At 41.5% G+C, this 15,316-nt stretch overlaps 1 protein-coding gene and 1 pseudogene across 3 annotated transcripts in view; both read right to left on the bottom strand.

The window, feature by feature from the left end:
• LOC117804103 (beta-chimaerin) overlaps nucleotides 1-15,316 on the bottom strand; it is a 228,363-nt gene that overhangs the window by 14,262 nt on the left and 198,785 nt on the right. The gene's annotated exons all lie outside the window — the stretch shown is intronic.
• On the bottom strand, nucleotides 12,015-12,136 carry LOC117795619 (annotated as a pseudogene).

Genomic DNA, 15,316 nt, shown 5'->3' with positions numbered 1-15,316 from the left:
TTTGGACTCTTGAACATTCCCAAGAAAGGTTATTCAAAATAATTTGTTGGACCAAAATATAAACAAGCAATAAATACTTTAAATACACCAAGTGGAGTAAAAGGAAGATAAGAGGAAATATTTATTTATGAGAACACTAATAATTTACAAAAGTAGGTTTTAAGAAAAGACTGACACCTCCAACTACTCAGGGAAATAGCTCAGGTAAATACCAAACTGAGGATAAAGAAGGAAACCCTCTTTCCAGCCCCTCCTTGAAAAAATTATAAACAACCTGAAATATAAAAAACATTAAGAAAAAATGTATTACTTGGGAGTAACCATCCATGCTATGCATACATGTGAACTAATGTTTAAATCCCTTACTGCTATGGGATTTCATGCCTCACAGCATGTTCCTTTGAAACTCTGCCCTGATCACTGGCTTGGAAACAAAACTTCCACCACACATGGCTCCCCCAGTCACAGAGGAACTGCTCCACCCGGGGAGCTGAATGGCTGGCTGTCCAATACCTCAGTGATGTCTTGAGGTTTCATTATATAAGCAACCATACAAGATATTCATCATAAAAGAGGAAGGTGAATCACCCAAATTAGCTGTGTTTGGATTTGAAAAATAATAGTGGGGCAACTACTCCCAGACACACACATGCAAATACCCCACCTCACACATCAGCTCTTTGTTCCCGCCTTTGGTTTTCTCCAGGTTCACACCTACGGACACTGACTTAGAACCCGGGAGGGTGGGGCTTGGGAAGAGCGGAGGAGAATCAACGCTTAACAGGCCTCTTCAGTATGTGTGCCACGGTTCTCCCAAAAGCAAGTCACACAGCACTTGAGACAAGCCCATATGTTTGGATTATTTGAAGATCACGTAGTGGCGTGGAGAGGAGATCCAAACCAACATCTGATGGATGCCAAAGTCCGTAGTCTTTTTTGGTACCAGAAAGAAGGGAAATCGTCCACGGGACAACAGAGGTGATACACTCAGGAAAAACACTGATTTTGCTATAATAAATAGGTGGGCTACCCCCAAATTGTTAGGCTCCTAAAAGTGCCCATGCTGGAGACCTGCGTGAGCTGACTATTACCAGCAGCTCTTCTATCACGTGTGATGGCCAGTCTCCTTTCCTCTTCATCCCTCCGAATGGTTCCACCAGAGCATCATCCACCTAGCGCCCAAGCTACAAACCGGCATCCCAGATTCCTTCCTCCTTCCCGATCCCACCTGTACTCAGCCACTAAATCCTGCCCATTGTATGTCATTCCTTACTCTTGAAATGGTCTCCTTCTTTCCATGTCCACTGTGCTATCTAGTCACCCAAACCATTGAAATAGTCTTTTTATGGGTTTTCCTGTCTATACTTTCATCACCCTCCAATCTGTCTTTCATACTAAAGTCAGAAAATGCCAATCTCATCAAGTTCTCTGCTCAGAATTCTTCACTGGCTCCCCATTGCCAAGTAGTCAAACCTACACAACTCAGTGAGTCTGTCCCAGACCACCCTACTTAAAAGTGGTAACTCTTCACCTCGGCATACCCCCTCTCTCTTTTCTGCCTTATTTTTTCCTGTGACACTTGTCATCATCTGACACACTACATATTTTACTTGTGTGTTTATTGCCAATCTTTCTCTTTCAAAGGGAAACGACACAAGGATAGAAAGTTTTATGTTTTGCTTATTGCTATTATCCCCAGAGTCTAGAACAGAGCTGGCACATGGTAGGTGCTCGATAAATATTTGTTGAGTGGATAAATGAATGGCAGACAGGCTTTTCCTAGCATGGTCTTGCTTGTGTATCCCGAATACGTCCCTAGCAGTATACACACTCTTGCCCTCCACATCCTTATTCCCCAGTTCTTTATGTTCCTGCCACAGAGATCCTTGTAGTTTCTGAAACACATCCTGTTTAGTCATACATTCCGATCTTTCTTTGGACAGGGTATTTCCTACGCCTGGAATTCTAATATTTGCTCTCCAACCCATCTATGCCTTAACCTGGCAAATCCCACTAATCTGAAAAATAAGAGGGAAATTGTCTTTTTACTTATTTATTTTTCAAGTATAATTAACATGCAGTGTTATATTAGTTTCAGTTGCACAATATAATGATTCAACAATTCTGTACATTACTCAGTGCTCATCACAATAAGTTACTCTTGAACTCCTTCATCTATTTCACCCATTCCTCCACTCACCTCCCCTCTGGCAGCCACCAGTTCTCTATATTTAAGAGTGGTTTTTTGTTTGTTTATTTGTTTCGTTTCTTAAATTCCACATGAGTGAAATCATATGGTATTTGTCTCTCTGACTGACATTTCACTCAACGTTACACCCTCTTGATTCATCCACATGGTTACAAATGGCAAGATTTCCTTCTTTTTTATGGTTGAGTAATATTCCATTGCATATATATACCACTTCTTCTTTATCCATTCCTCTATTGGTGGGCACTTGGGCTGCTTCCGTCTTGGCTATCGTAAATAATGCTGCAATAAACATAGGAATACATGTATCTTTTCAAATCAGTGTTTTTGCATTTTTGGGGCAAATGTCCAGTAATGGAATTCCTAGATTGTGTGGTAATTCTAATTTTAATTTTTTGAGGAACCTCCATTCTGTTTTTCACAGTGGCTGCCTGCACCAGCTTGCATTCCCACCAATAGTGGACAATGGTTCCTTTTTTCTTCACATCCTTGCCAATGCTTGTTATTTCCTGTGTTATATATATTATGTATATGTTATACATACACAATGGAATATTACTCAGTCATTAAAAAAAAAGAATGGGATCTTGCCATTTCTGACAATAGGAATAAACGTAGAGGGTATTTTGCTAGGTGAAATAAATCAGATAGAGAAAGACAAATACTATATGATTTCACTTACATGTGGAATCTAAAACACAAAACAAATGAATAAACAAACAAGAGCAGAAACTGATCCATGAATACAGAGAGCAAGCTGATGGTTGCCAGAGATGGGGGGGATGGAGAAAATGGTTGAAGGGGAGTGGGAGATACAGGCTTCCGGTTATGAAATGAATAACTCACGGGGATAAAAGGTACAGCACAGGGAATACAGTCAATAGTATTATAATAGTGTTGTATGGTGAGAGATGGTAGCCACACTTGTGGTGAGCATAGCATAATGTATAAATTTGTTGAATCACTATGTTGTACACCTGAAACTAATGTAACAGAGAATGTTAACTATATTCAATAAAAATGAATGAATGAATGAATGAATGAATGAATGTAAAAAAAAATAAATAAGAGGCAAAATGCTGCCATCTTGGGAAAATCTTTCCTGGCTGCCTCAAACCAGCTTAGGTATTATTTCTTACCTTCCCTCTGAACTTAAGGCCTGAGTTAGGGCCATAACCTTAGTGGAATTGGGATTGTTGGTCTTTATGACCTCTAGAAGTGAGCTCATTGAGGGAAAGGCTCCCATCTTTTCCTGTTGTCCTGGTACCAAACAAGATATCTTGCATGGAACTCTGCTTCAATGGAAGTACTTGTCTGAAAGACAGCTCTGTTGGAGTTGATTCGCAAGCATGGCAACAATAAAACAACAGCAATAATTGCTAATAGTTACTAAGAACTTTTATTGTGCCAAGGCATTATTGTAAGCACTTTCTTTACATATATTGACCCATTCAATCCTCATGACTATCCAGTAGGTAAGATCTATCATGCCCATTTCCAAAGGATGAATTGAGATAGAAGCAGAGCAGAAAAGAAGATTATATTATCCTGGAGCTTGGACCACTAGCCATCATACTCTATTGCCTGGAAGTGCATCAGTCCTGCTTCCTGGATCCCTGGAGATGTCCTGCTTCACATATCCTTCCCAAAGCCCTTTGTTCAGCTTTTCTTTTCATTAAGGTAATTTATTCATATCCTTCCAACTACCCTCCATCCCCCATCTTTTTTTTTTCTCTAAATTTAGCCAGAATTGATTTGTTGCTCACAACAGAATCCTAAGTGATATTCCCATTAAATCCCCATCTCCAAGGCTGGAGCCAGGGTGGCTGTAATGTTTATCAAGCTCTACAGGGGATTCTGACACACATATCAGTACTGGGAAGCACAAATTTTGGCAGCAGTTCCAAAACATGGAGAGAATGAATACCTTCCTGGAAACTTGGGATATGTTCCTAAGACTTCTATATTGATTTTGACCCAGTCTACATGGATTTTGATCAAGTCTATGTGAATTTTGATCCTACTCTCACTGTAGGCTTCCAAGAACACCCAAAAGCCTACCCATGGATGGCACTCCTCTCTCTAGCTGGCCCAGTGCATCTTACCAGCAGCTCATTTTGACCCGTCTTCCTTGCTACATCTTCCCTGTCACTCATTTCTTGGCTTCCTGTGTTGCTACCACCACCCACCTTGAGTCTTCCTTGTGTGGACAAACCAATTAGGTATACTGCTCTGACTCTGCCCTGGCACTGTTGGCTAGGACTTCGTATTCATCCTCTGGCATCCTGAAGCCACAGCTCCACATAAAATGGCGCTTTCCTCCCATCAAGCCAAATCCCATGGAGGTCAGCCATATTGGCCAGACTGGCTGGCTGGCCTCCCACCAGAGCAGGAAAATCAAACATGATGGGTCCATCTGTCCATCTTCCTGATACTTCCTACAGACCAACACTGTATTTTTAAAAATCCCATAAAGAAGAATCAAAATTCAGGACTTAATCATGGATAGAAATTTTAGGTTAACATCTAATCTCATATTCTTCTTGCTTCAAAATACATTTTCCTTCTTCCTTTGGTCTTTGGTGCAGATGAAAATCTGAGACTACTCTCCATAGGATAAGGTTTCCACTTTTAAAAGCCATCTCCATGTCACCTAATTGCCTGTTCTTCCTCCTACTAAGTAATTCTTGTTCTTTTAATTTTTTTAATAGATCTTATTTCCAATCCTTAATTCATCTTCGTTATTCTCTTTGGAACTCTTTTTAAATTCTCCAAATACCTCTTGGGTTCAAAAAGCTTGAAGTACCCAACAGAGTTGAATCAAATCAAGGAAAACTTAATGCTGCCATTAAATTTCTAGGGGGAAAAGATTGGGTGGGTATATTCATTTAATTCCTCATTCTTGTTAGTAAACTCCTTCCTTCAGAACTTAATAGTGTTTGGGTTAAGTGGTCCTGTATGTGCTTTGGAAAAGGCAAAGAATGCCCATCATTCTCTTTCTTCTCCTCAGTTTCTTTTTCCCTCCTTCTAGAGTAACAGTATTTAAATGTAAGTATTCAGTGTAAGTATTCAAATGTATGTGTTCCAACTGATGAATAAAATTAATCCACCTGAAAAAAAAGAATGGCAGACAGAACTAAGGAGGTGGTGGAAATGAAAGACTGTCTAGCGAAATGTCCTCAATCTTTTTTGCATTATAATCTTCCTTTGGAACCATTTTACATGTTTTTTTCCTTCTCATCTCTCCCAAATGGAATTTTAATACTACAGATAGACTGTATATCTGTTTATGTTCTGTATGTGTATCTGTGCTTTACACATTAGAAGAGTGTGCTCCCTTAAGGACTGATGTTCCCCCCTCACCCTTGGGGTTAATATCACTCTGACTGAGAACTCATTGTCTGATGAGATCAGTGGGGCCTTCAGAATGTTTTCAACACTTGTTCTCCCCAAAGGAAGGTGGAATATGTATCTCTGCCTCCTTCTTATAGACAAGAAAGCTGCAGTTCAGAGTGGTAAATTAGCTTGCTCACAGCCCTACCCAGGGCTGACAGATTTAGGAAACGCAGTCCCTGATTTCAGGTCCAATACTCATTCCTCTATATGGCGATGATGCCATAAAATTTGGAAGCCTGTTCTCCATTATTTTTAAAAATTACCTAATTTAGCATTTCTGGAAGAGGCATTCCCCCCTAAAATTATTCCCTGTATGGTAATAAATAAGACTGAAAGTGCCTTATTAATAAATGTCTTGCTTTTGAATTCTTTTTCTGGTGAATTAGTCCACGTTACGAATCCTTGAGCTATAGCTTTATGGTGCTTCCAGCAGCCCTGACATAAGACACACCCCTGCTGTTCAGGGTCATGCATCCAAGAGGTTGTTTTTGTCCCCTGGGTCAGGGCATATCCTGCCATCGCTCTTCTTGCACAAACAATCTTTGTTTTTTCTTCTTGACCTTTTCTTATGAAAATGCTCAAGCATACCAAAAAACTGAAAGACTTTTATAGCAAACATTCATACACACCACTTAGATCCTATAATATTTGCTGTACTTGCTTTATGACATACCGATTTATTCATCCCTCTATCCATTCATTAATTCAACTTTTTTTAGAGGATGTATTTCATAGTCAGGGGCAGACATAGTCCTCGTTCTCCCAAATGCGTCAGCATGCAAATCATTCATCAAAATTCAATAACATATAGACTTTTTATGGGGGGGTAGTACCAGCTTTATTCTTGAAATCAAAGAATGTGAGTTTGTTTACATGTTCGGGTGGCATTTCTGGATCAACAGACTCTACACACCTCTTTAATTTCCTGCTTATGGGGTGGGTCACCTTTTCTAACAGGCCACCATTTCTTGATGGGAGAAAAGTGGCCACGAGAAAGCTGGTAAAAGAATACCTGCTTGTTGTCACTGCCTTGGCCTTGTCTACCAATTTACACGTGTTAGACATGAAGGCCAAAATGTTTCCTAAAATGGCTTGGGATCAAATTCATCCTGAATAACAGGCCTAAGATTCCCTCTCTTTTGCTAACATCTATATAGTTCTTGGGAGACGGTAGAAATTAAAGACCAGTGGTTCCCATATGTAAATGACAGGCACGGTTAAGTGCTTTACATATATTAACTCATTCTTCCAAGTTACTTATAGTGTAGGACTAAGGGCAAACTTTTTCTGGAAAGGCCTAGATAGTAAATACTTCATCCTTTAAGGACCACAGTACTTGAAACAGTCTATTTCAAGTGCTCCACTTGCCATGAGAGCATGAAAGCAGCCACAGACAATATGTAAAGGAGTGAGCATTGCTGTGTTCCGTTAAAACCTGATTTACCAAAATCATCGACAGGCTATAGTCTGCCAACGCCTCTGCTAGACTAACAAATATTATAGTCCATTCTGTACAATCGGTGTCAGGACATCTTATTGTTAGCTCAAAACTTAAAGCCTGTCAATGCCTCCAAGGCCTTTTTCTTTAATGGTGGGTCAAATCATCTCTTTGTATGCGTGCCCTTCCATCTCTTACTGTACTGCGAAGAGAGAATCATTAATTTTTAATCTACGAGATACTGGTGCCAACTTAAAAATCGAACAGAACTAAGGCAGAAAACGGTTGAAGTATACTGTTAAACAGACTTAAGACTGAAACCTTAAGGGATCTGACCTGCATCCTTGAAATGAAACGTTTTGTGGAAGCATCATTAAGCATGGTCTTTGAGACGTCATGGAACCCTGAGGCCCATAACAAGAGCAAAGGGATAAACCAGAAAAGTGTAATTACAGGCTTGGTAGAAATACCCAGGGAGATAGGAGAACGATTCATCAAACAATCGATGTGTAATTACCTAGAAGGACACAAAGTGCTGGGTGGCAACCAATAGGCCTTTGTCCGGCTGTGCCAAGGCTGTTCAATTTCCTTCCAAGTGGATGGGGAGATGACACTGGCTATGTAAATAAGGAGGAAGAAAGAGATACCATCGCTAAAGTAAAGCTTGCTATTCTGTCCAACAAGACAGGGAGATGCAGTGTACTTAGAGCTAATGTTACGTGACACTGTGATTTGTTAAAGGACATAGCCAAAGGTGATGGATTACTGATGGCTCAGTGTCAGCCTGGAGATGATGAGGGGAGTGGTAGATTGAGGCGCAGATGTGGGACCAGGAGAGTACCAGTGCTGGACTGACTTTTATTAGCAAATAAGCCACCTACAATCCTGAATTGAGAAATGCTTGTGAAGCACACAGAGGGTCTACTGAGTAAAGAGACTACCACCTTGGGATATAGAAATGTAGTTCAAAGTATTCCTGACATAATGATAATGGATTTGATATTTTCATTCATGGAAATGTCCATTTCTTTTTTTTTTTTAAAGATTTTATTTATTTATTTATTTATTTGACAGAGAGACACAGCTAGCAAAAGAGAGAACACAAGCAGGGGGAGTGGGAGAGGAAGAAGCAGGCTCCCAGAGGAGAAGCCTGATGTGGGGCTCGATCCCAGAACGCTGGGATCACGCCCTGAGCCGAAGGCAGATGCTCAATGACTGTGCCACCCAGGCGCCCCAAGGAAATGTCTATTAAAAGCAAGAGTAAATTATCAAGGACTTGTGCATAGTCACGAGATAAAGAAAACATCTAAAAAGAGCTGGAGTTCATAACAGTATGTACTGAATATGAACAAACATGAGTATGGATCATATTAGAATGGAACTTAAATAGTTTTTAATTGCAATCATAGTGTTACACTAAAATGTATAACAAACCGGGGGGTGGGGTGGGTATAGGAAACCAGGCTAAATCAAGTACTGACCATACTCCTGTAAGGATTCATATTGGGCCTCTGCAACATTCCAGCGTACGGGAAAGCTAGACATAGCAAAGAAAGGCAAAAGCAAAATATTTTTAAAGGGTGGAAAATAACATCCAGGAGGAAGTATATCTAGACAACAAAAGAAGGCTATGGGGTGACTTGGCAACCACTTTGAAGTTCACGAAGAGTCTAGCACAGTGCTAAGCAAACAGGAAGCGTCATCAGGGGATAAAGCATCTTGAGTCTTCTATCCTAGAGCACAGGGAAGGGAGCAAGACATAGAAAACAGAGGGCATGAGAACACTGTTACAACAGTGGTGCTCACACTTGAGCGAGCATAAGGATGACCTACAGGACTTGTTAAAACCCAGATTTCTGGGCCCCATCTTCGGGTTTGTGATTCAGAAGGCCTGGGGTGAGCCAGGGAATCTGTATTTCTGACAAGTTCCCAGATGATGCAGTAGTCACTGGTCCTGGGACCACAGCTGAGAAGCTCTGGGTTAGAAGGCCAGTCCGAGGTTCGGTCTGGGTTTGACTCAGAGTCTGCCATCCTTGTGCTGCTTGTCTCTTCTCCTCTTGGAATTCCCATGAAGAATGACATGTGTAAAACTCTAACCCAGCACTCAGGGCACAGCAAGCACTCTAAGTCTGTTAATTTTCATTACTGTGAAAAGATTGACAAGTAATTCGGCAATATCATTTAGGGTAGTCGGATTAGAATTAGGATGGTCGGAGATTATACCATCTACGCTTTTCTGATGGAAAGTAGAGTCAAGATTACAAATCTGTTTTCAAACATCTCACTGCTTGGTTAGCCAGACCATACTAGCCTGGGAGACAAAGCTTGCCCAGGGCCAAGTGTGGCTTAACCTTTATCAGCATTGTTTCTCAGTTAATGTTTAACCGGGTGAGTAAATGTGAAGCATGTCTTTAAAACTTCACTAGGGCACCCAGTGCTTTGTACCTGGCTCCCCTTTCTGGATAACCCTGGCCACACCTGAAGTTTTGCGGGACCTGACCTCTGAGTCACAGAGCAGACATACTGTGGGCTGTTCTAGACAGCAGCTGCTATGGAAGTGAGGCATTGGTTGCCCCGACGAAAGCCAGCACCTCCTCATGACCGCTGTGTTGCAGTCTGGACCACCCGCTCCTGCCCCTCATCGGGGAGTGATGTATCTCGGGTTATGGCTGTCACAGGTGAGGTAAGGGTAAGACAGCTTGTGTTGTAATCCCTGATGCTCTCGGTTGTTCTTTTCTTCCCAAAACAACTAACTGTGCAATGTAGTATTTTACCTCAAGTAATTCTGTAAAGGAATACACAGTTTCAAATTTGATTTTCAGAAATAAAAATCACCCAGAGAGGTCAAGGAAGCTTCTCAAGAACTTTTACTTATTGTCAATCACTGTTTAATCTCCCCCTTCATTTTCCTTATTCGGTTTTAGGAAGAAACCTTCCATTTTTGCCTCGATTTGTGCTTCAGCATATATACTATTCTTTGTTGACGCTTTCCAGTTCAGCCCACGTATCCCCTTGGCTCTGAGTCCCTGAGTCTCTGAATTCTGTAGCAGCTTGTCCTCAGGAACTCCTTATCCTCTGTTCATGGTATCACTTGGAAATGACTAAATATTTACAGGTGCAAAACATGCAGGGTCTGCATTACATTAGAAGAAGTTCAAAGTACTCTAAAGAGAGTGAGTTCTTTTTTGAAGGGCTATGTATTTTGGCAGTACTTGTCCATAAGAAAGTTTTTGTTTAAGGAAGCACAAAATTCTTGGTTCTATATTTGGAAAAAATATAATTCATCTAAAATTTTTTCCTAACATTCGTTTTATTAGAAGACTTTCCCCCTTGACTATAGTAGGTCTACAACCAAAGCACGTCAAGCTCACATGAAATCACATCAAGAAGAAAGCCTGACTGTATTACGGAGTGAGCTGAAAGCCTAGAAGAATGGTGGAAAAAGGCTTTTATTCTAGGTTGTGTCAATATGCAAGGGAAAAAAGAAGACGAGTGGAGAAAGTCTAGGATAAAAAGAACAGAAATATTTCTTACCAGGAGGAGATAGCCTTCTGATTACTACACATAAAGCCAATTAAAAGGTAATGGGGTTGATTTTTGTGTGTGGCTTGCAAAATCAATCTCATTACTTTAGAGACATACCTTGTCCAAATGTCTTGAATCAGTAGAGTTTCCATGCTCCCCCAAATGCACATAGGTTTAAAAACATTTATTTTCAATGAATAAAATAAGAAAAGAGGGAGGATTATAGAATAGTAGAAAACCCCTCTGAGTTTACTTTAAATCTGATTTGAAATGTACTGAGTTAGTTGAGAATGACATGGTCAATCAATGTGGCCTGTTAAGATCTTCCAGATATGCCTAAGACGAGATAAACACCTCAAGCTACAAGATTATAAGACTGTGAAACCTAAGAACGGTGAATCAAAAATTTAAAAGCGTAATCATAAAGTGAAATGCTTTTGTAGGCTTAAAAGAACAGTTTTTACAAATAAAGATAGAAGAAAGTGAAATGGGCAGATACTTAAAGACACCAAAAAAACCGCAGAAAATGGGGTATTTAAAGTGATATTTAAAAAGTGAATACAATTCGCTAGAAGGTAAAATAAAGTGTTACTGCAATTTAAGACAGGCCACTGTCATCTATACTTGGCTTAATTTCTGATGATCAAGAACAAAAAGCTGGTCCTGGAGAATGCTGGAAACCTCAGTCCTACAGTTCACTTTTGCATTAAAAAAAACAAAACCCAAAACTTTCCAAAATACATTATTCTACAACAAGAGAGAGAGGAAGTGAAGCTGCATGAAAGGGAGAACAATTTGAAATAAAAGTATGTAGTTTTATTTCCCTTTTTGAAATTGCTTTTTGAAATGAAACTCACTCCAGCAATTTCAAGAAAGACAAATGACACCAAATCATTTAGTCACAAAAGAATTTCTACTTATTGTGTATTCTTTAGGTAATTCTAGTGGAACTTGACTTTAAATTAGTCATGCAAGTAAATCTTGAAATTTTGGCCTTTTGGAAAGGCCAAAAGAAATTTAGAATATTCCAGGAAAAAATATTAGTCTGTATTTAAGTAAGAACCTTAGCCACTGCCAAAAGTCCAAGTCACTACCCTAATAACAGCATTGGGTAAATCTGATACACTATTAGTAATAGTTTGAGAATTCTAAATTCCTTATGTTAGCAGTCTCTATTTTTTTCTTCATCATTTTACCATATATTCACTGATTGCCCTCTGCTGCTTGGCACTAGGTTCAATGCTAGGCAAGTCCATGCAATTATGACCGATGAAGTTTCTGGAGCCTGTATTCTCCTGGAGGGAGATGTGTAAGCAACAAGCAAACAATTAAATGCGATAGAAATTATATTAGAGAGTGTATAAGGTACTGCAAACAAAATAAACAGGATGATACAACAAAGATCTGATGGTTGGGAGGAGCTATCTTTTTTTTTTTTTTAACCAGTCAGACTGTGTCCTTCTCCCCTTACTCTCGCAAAGGAGGAGAAGAACGATCATCAGTGGAAATAGCCAGTTGTGGAAACGACACCTAGAGCCAGCTTCACGCTCAGAAGAGAGCACTGCACCATGGAGATGCTAATTTTTATGGGGTTCAGGGAAGGCTTCTGCTATTAGGTGAACTTTAATCTGAAACCTGGACATGCAGAGAGCACTGGAGAATTCTAGGCAGAGAGCAGATCTGAAGATCCTATCGTAGCAATGTTGTGGTTTGTCTGATGAATGGGAGTGGAGGCTAGTGGGGCTGCAGGGCGGTGCACTCAGAAGAATGGCCCCCGTTTGGTGAATGGTGTGTGTGTGTGTGTGTGTGTGTGTGAATGTGGGCTTCAGGGAGAGGACCAGCCGTGGAACTGGGGAGACCAGGCAGGAGGCTGCTCGCCAGCAATAATCCAGGCAAGAAACAACCATCACCCTAAACCACATGGCAGTCGTGGAGAAGGAGAAAGTAGGCAAGTGCCAGATACAGTTGGAGGTAAATTTGACAATCGCTAGAGAAAAGGGTGAGGGTGGAAAGAGAGGAGTCCAGGTCTCTGAAGTTAGGTGTCATTTAACGGAGTGGGGGGCTCAGTTCTATTTGAATGTTAGGCTACAGGTGGTGTGGGACATCTACTTGAGGAGGTCAAGTAGACAGACGGAGCAGGGTGTCTGGGGACCAGGGGAGACAGCTTAGCTAGAGGTACACATTTGGGAGTCAACAGTCACAGTTCCCGCCAGACCACCCAGGCGCACATTTGGTAATTAATGAATTGCTTACAGAATGACTGATTGATAATTGTCGGAAAGGGCAAGAGAGAATTTTGCATACTGGAAGATGTTTTGAATCTCTTGGCAAGGAGCAAACAGGAAATGCTAGTAGAGTGCCAGGTGCTGTGGTTGCTCGATAAATATTAATTTACAGCAATGAATCTCAAGAAAGCAATGAACGGTTACTTCACTAACTGACCATGCCTGGCTTAATTGGCGCCAGAGCTGTTGTTCAGCTGCTTGTACCCTCTGTTCCTCCTCCTCAACGTCTTTTTTCCTGGTGGTTTAATTCCTGATCCAGCCATCTTGCTTTGTTCTTGATCATTGTCTTTTCGGCTCTTGCATTCAGAGAACACTGTCGTTGTTCTGACTCTGTCCCTAATGAGTATCTCAGAGCCTCCTCTTTGCAGGTTTCTGAATCTGTCTTGAATCATGAACACTGAGTATGTATCATGGGCCAAGCACTATTGTACACACTTGACACATATACGCCATTTTTAGCACCCCGTCAAGTAGATACTGGCCCTTGGAGTAGAGGAGACCTTCATCTCCCTGAGAAAGTAAGTGCTTGGCTCTAAGTTACGTAGTTAGAAAGTGATAGAGCATGAATTCAAAACCAGTCCAGCTGACTCTGTAGCTGGGCTCCCCTGTCTGGGTTTACAAAGCTCACTGGATTTTGCCTGCTGAAACCCACCTAGTTTCCCAGGAAAGTCTATTAGGTGGTTGGTATCTGTTGACAGCTAGCAAGCATTCAAGTCATGTTGGCCTGTGTCTTTACCTTTAGGCAACAGTGTTCCCCAAAACATTCTTGGTGACTACACTCACTTGGTGTTCTCTTGTGAGGGCTTAGCACATTCAATGGGAAGATCCTAACCGGAGAGGGGCCCCTAGCCTGGGAGGTTATTAGTCACCAGAGAAACAAAGCAGTTGGAGTATGTCAGAGTAACACAGCTCGGCAGGCTTGCCAAGGACATAGTGGCTGGGAGCAGAGAGGCTGAAGACTAAGAAGGAGGATAGCAGGACTGTGAAGAAGGAAAACATGGACTCTTAAAAGCTGGCTAAGCGGTGAGATGACAAAGACAAAAAAATTCATGAACTCATTGTTCAAAAGAAATCGCCCATATGGCGTTACGTAAATGTGTTAATAAAGCTTCAGTCTCTCTGGCCATATACTCAAACCGGAGGCTTTCCGACTTCATTAGGCACGCCCCCTGAGCACAGAGGTGCGGCGCAAGGCAAAGAGACATTCACTCAAACATCGCCTGTAGCAGAAGCAGTGGTTTCATCGTGTCCAAGAGGAGGCCGTGCCTTCACTCAAAGGAGGCCAAGTCCTGGGAGGCCAAGCAACGTGGGCAGGAATGCCTTGCAGTTAACGTGACACTGGAGGACAAAGGGAGCTGAAGCTGAGCCTGCTTGCACCCATCTAAGCAGCACCTGTTCTGCCAGCGCGTGTGACCCTTTATCACCTGACACCTGCCTGGCTGGCTGGGCCCCGTGCAGCCTGCTGAGGAAATGGACCTGATGAGTACCCATTTTGAGTGAGGTTTCATAGTAGAGATGGGATGTGGAATTTCTGGAGGCAAGCAACTTATGAGTCCAGCATCAACCGGATCACTTACTAATGAATCAAGCTGATAAAGGTCAGAAGATGAAAAGTTGGTTAAAAAGACAGACAAGAGGGAAACAAAGCTATACGTGCACAGCAGATGGTGGTGGCTTGTGGCACACAGCTCTGCTTTGCTAAGATGTCTGTGGCATTGTCTTCCAATGCAAGGGCAATGATAAAGAGATCTGTGGTCCCTTCAGATCCCACTGGATGTCTGAAGGGTTTCAGCTGAACCCTAGGAAGAGCTTCTGTGAAGCTAATCTGCATCTATCCGTCTCCACTGGCTTGGGGGACAAGTGACACGGTTTCAAGGATTTTGAGAAGCACAAAGTGCACTCTCTCCCTCTCTCACACGTACACTCACACATGCATGTGTGTGCACACACGCAAAGATAAAATAGTAGATCTATCTCTGATTACATACAACATGATTTTGTTCTCTATTGATTCGACGCTTAAAGTATCAACAGCCCAGTGCTTTGCTACATTCCTAACACCTAGATCAAAGTCAGAACACAGTAGGCTCTCCATATATACTTGTTGAATAAATGAACAAATGACTACTTACTGTCCCCTTGGGTTTTAAATTCTGGTACCCAACTTTGCCTGGAGACTTTTTATTAATAGCCCTAGGAAAAGTCCTTAGTGGTGTTCTAATTTTACAAAACATTCTTTTCATGGAGACATTTGAATTCCCGTAGCTCCCTGCATGGGTTCTATTTTCTCTCCTGGAGAAGTACAAGATGTAAAATAGGATTAAAGGAATTTTTTCAAAAAGATGTATTTTAGAGAGAGAGAACACGAGGGGAGAGGGAGGACAGAGGGAGAGAATCTCAAGCAGACTCTGCACTGAGTGCAGAGCCTGACACAGGGCTAGAACTCACGACCCTGAGATATGG

Source organism: Ailuropoda melanoleuca, chromosome 1 (genome assembly GCF_002007445.2).
Source record: "Ailuropoda melanoleuca isolate Jingjing chromosome 1, ASM200744v2, whole genome shotgun sequence".
Taxonomy (NCBI): domain Eukaryota; kingdom Metazoa; phylum Chordata; class Mammalia; order Carnivora; family Ursidae; genus Ailuropoda; species Ailuropoda melanoleuca.
This window is presented reverse-complemented; position numbering and strand designations above follow the sequence as displayed.